Below are 4,565 nucleotides of genomic sequence, written 5' to 3'. Positions count from 1 at the left end.
GTTGTCTCTGAATGATTTACAAAGCGAGTTCTTCAGCGATCACTGAACATACTCAGTGTATTGATCGCTGGAACTGAAAATACAGAAACTAAAATACTTCAAAAGAAAAAAGGGATTATCATCAAATCACTGAGAGAGAGGATCAACAGTGTCCCTCTTTCAAATTTCTTTGATCACATCGAATCTGATAAATTTGTGTAGTCCACACAACTTTATCTATTTAAGCTTATTTTGAAGCATTTGTTGCTTTATCTTCCTACAATGCACAAATCTTACAGAATATTTGTTGTTCTGTCATAATATTCATATATATATGCTTTTTCAAGCTATCAATGATTGAATGGAAATCCTGGTGAGATGAACATCAAAAAGTCTCATATTTAAAGTGCATCAATTGCACAGAATATATCTGTTATATTCACAGGTCAATCCTTGAATAAAATATTGAAAACAGCTTCATAAGTTGAATCTGGTTTTTCCAGTTATGTTCTGAAATGAGTTAATTCATTAAGGACTATATAAGTGAATTTGAAAAGATTTATTTATACTTCTATGAATTGACGGCATAAATTCCATTATGTTACATTCATTTGTTGGTATGATGTTCGTGTTCCTCATTAACATTATAAGAGGGAGATTAAAAACAAAATGAATGGGATATAAACAGATAGCGGAGAAGATGATGAAATTAAAAGATTCAAAAAGGAGATATAAGAGGAAAGTGAAAAGTGATTAAAGGATAATTTCAAAAAGTCACAAAGGGTTGTACACACAGGGGGAGATTAAAAGAAAATTTCAAAAGTGATGATTATCAATTATTGAGGGAGATTATTCAATGTTGCTTAGTCAAAGTGATTCTAAGGGGTAGATTGTACAAAAGAAGAAAAAAAAGTTCAAAGAAGATGTTATCATGTTTAAAGTGAGATTGCAAATGACAGGAGGAGATTGTTTAAAATCTGTGAAAGTTCAAGATAGTTCAGATGATTGTTGAAAGAATCAAGTATTGAAGAAAGTCAAGTTGTTTGAAGAATTTCAAATTTTAAATGTCAAAGTCAAAGCTTCTGGAAGATATCTAAACAAATATGTTATAAAGATTATTGCTGAAGATCTAAAGTTTTGAAGAATATTGTTTTTGGACTTGAATCCAAAAGGGGAGATTGTTGGAATATAAAGTTGTATACTTGTATTCAAGTTTATGCTTAATTGGTTTAGTTTGCTCTGTTTACTTGCTTTGTAATAAAGGGTATAAATAGGTGTTTGTTAGTTTGTTTTTAGTTAGTTGAGTTAACGTTCATTCAATCACTTGTAGACATCAAGAACATTTTGTACTACTTTGACATCAATATACATCCGACTAAATCATTACATAATTTTGTGTTTTTGATTCTTGATTTGTGTGTCTTTATGATTTGATCTGGGATCTACATATTTTGTGCAAAAAGGTTGTCTTTTAAGAGTTTTTTCCTAAATAGATTATAGTGTCGTATAGATGTAAGGGGGCATTTAAAAAGAAATCAGTATTTTGTGAGATCCATGAGATCCAATCTCAACTGCAAATCAAAGCTTAAATTAAAAACTAATAATTCTGGTAATATTGAATTAAATTTTAAATAATGGCATTTTAGGTGTCTTATCTCTCCTCTCCCCTCTTCCTTTCAACATGAACATTCCACTATGATACTCACTACATATGATACATTGATTAGGATCATTCTCTCAATATAACCACTAATACCTACTGACATCAACCGTGATTCCACTATATACACATTGTGATCATACCCTTTGATATGCAATATGATACACTGTAAACTACGAAAAACACAGAATGTGATACAAAGGAAGCAACAAAACAACGCAAATGCACCGTGTTACCAGCATCAAAGATTCAAAGATATATAACACACTGTGAAGAGTGATATATTTCTTATAATGGTAGTTATGGGTTTCCTATTTATGAAAGAATAAATTAATCAAACGTATTTATGAGTTGTCTTTTTTATTACTAAATTATCCTTTTCTATATATTTAATAAATAACATAATCGTCTTAAATGAGTGACTCAAGTTGGATATCATGATTACTACAAATTATTGAGTTCTCATTTGATTAGGCCACACACACACACACACACACATATATATATAGAGGAGCGATCAAATGAAATTGTACAAACCGTACAAAGCACTCTCATACGTCGATTTCATCGTTTAATCTTATGAAATTTTTTCATGAAATTGTTTAATCTTATGAAATTTTTTCATATAATACTTTTTTGATAAATTTGTTTCATGTATGGTTATGAAATTGTTTCATATAATATTTAATGAAATTTTAATGAAACTGTTTCATGTATTTCTCTAAAATTAAAATAATGAAGATGATAATATCCATGATTAACATTCTACACAATAAAAATGGTTAATCAACCTCTCATAATTACAAAAAAAAAGAACAAAATAAAAAATTATGATTGGTAATGTGGTTTTCACGATTTGTACAAATTATATGGTTTTTATTTGAACGCTCCTCTCTCTCTCTCTCTCCCTCTCTCTCTCTCTCTCTCTATATATATATATATATATATATAGGGGAGCGATCAAATACAAACCACTCAATTTGTACAAACCATGTAAACCGCATTCAACCAATCATAATTTTTTATTTTGTTCATTTTTTTGTAATTATGAGAGGTTGATTAATTTTTATTGTGGAGGGTTTTAATCATAGATATTATCATCTTCATTATTTTAATTTTAGAGAAATACATGAAACAGTTTCATTAATGTTAGAGAAATACATGAAACAKTTTCATTAATGTTAGAGAAATACATGAAACAGTTTCATTAAGTATTATATGAAACAATTTCACAACCATATATATGAAACAACTTCATCAAAAAAAATATTATATGAAACAATTTCACAAGATTAAATAATTTCATGAAAAAATTTCATAAGGTTAAACAATGAAATCGACAGATGAAGGTGGTTTGCACGGTTTACACAAATGAGGGCGGTTTTCATATGATCACTCATATATATATATATATATATATATATATATATATAAACATACATATATAACGGTCAAATCAAATGAGAACCACAAAAATATTACAAATCTATGAGAACTGATTATAAATATTCTTTTACATAATTCTTTTCATCAAATGCTAGGATTTAATATATTTGTTTCATAATATGATAGTTTTACTTATATTTGTTTCATTATGTGAGTATTTTTTTAGGTCTATTTTCATTTCACTGAATGAACAATAAAAATTTCATAATAATTTTTTCACATGATGAATACAAACGTATTTGAAACAATATTTTAAATCATAATTTTTAATGAAAAAATAATGTAAACAATATTTTTATATCAGTTTTCACGGATTTGTATTTTTTTATGGTTCTCATTTGATTATCGTTCTATATATATTGAATAAATGTAAAAGTTCAAAAATTATTATAGTTACTTTACGTACGACTTCATGTTTCAATTCAATAAAATATATACCTGTAGATTTACAAACAGAAAAAGAAATTCAAAACAAATGTTATATATAATTATGCTTTTAATGGAACAAACTATATAAAAACAAATTTCTATTCTCGGTACCCATGTCGATATTTATTTTTCAATTTTTTAACTGGATCTTCAAAAAAATCGATCACGTGTATATTCATACTTGAGTATGTTCACACTAATATCTTCAGCCCGTTTTTGTTCTCTTTTATAAAACATTTACATCATGTGCTTAAAACTTTTTAATTTCTTTTTTACAATTTAAAAATACAGACATACAACTTTCTAAAATTTCTATTTTTGTCTACGTGCTTTTGAATTGTAGTTTTCTTCCAAATGGTTCACAATGCATTGATTTTTTCCTCTATGTGATTCATATATCATTATTATTTTGGTCTTTCATACTGAACACCAAACTGCATTGACGAAGTTAGCCTCGGGGATGAAAACAACAACGAATTACAAAACCACAAAAAAAAAAACCGTAATTTCGAAAGCACAAAGACTAAAGTCTCAATTTTTAACAAATTACGGGGATGAAATTAGAGAGAAGGATGATAGAAACATGGAACGTGATTGATGGTTAAAATTCATGATTAACTTGAGAGTCGAGATCGGATCATATTGCATTACACGAGTATATTATAAGTAGAATTTTAATGTAATTAGCATTTAACCATAACTATTTAGTCGATTTAGAAGTTAACATTAAATTTGTATTATATAAAACATAAATTATGTGTTTGTAGCATAAAGAGAATTTAATTAATGTAGGGGATAAGTTTAGGTTGATCAAAAAATTTATGTGGCTTAAAGACTAATGGTATTAATGGATGTAGCACTGCATAAGGGTATGAGTAGCATCACAAAAATCAAGGAATATAATTAATACAATGTCATATCCAAATCCTAAGTTGTATATACTTTATAACATAATTAATAACTTTAATTATATCTTTTGATGAATTCCAAAGTTATAAAAATTTATTATCTAATTAATAAATGTTTTTCTATTAATTGTTTTTAAAAAATT

This window comes from Cynara cardunculus (genome assembly GCF_001531365.2).
Source record: "Cynara cardunculus var. scolymus isolate 2C chromosome LG 11, CcrdV1, whole genome shotgun sequence".
Classification (NCBI taxonomy): domain Eukaryota; kingdom Viridiplantae; phylum Streptophyta; class Magnoliopsida; order Asterales; family Asteraceae; genus Cynara; species Cynara cardunculus.
This window is presented reverse-complemented; position numbering follows the sequence as displayed.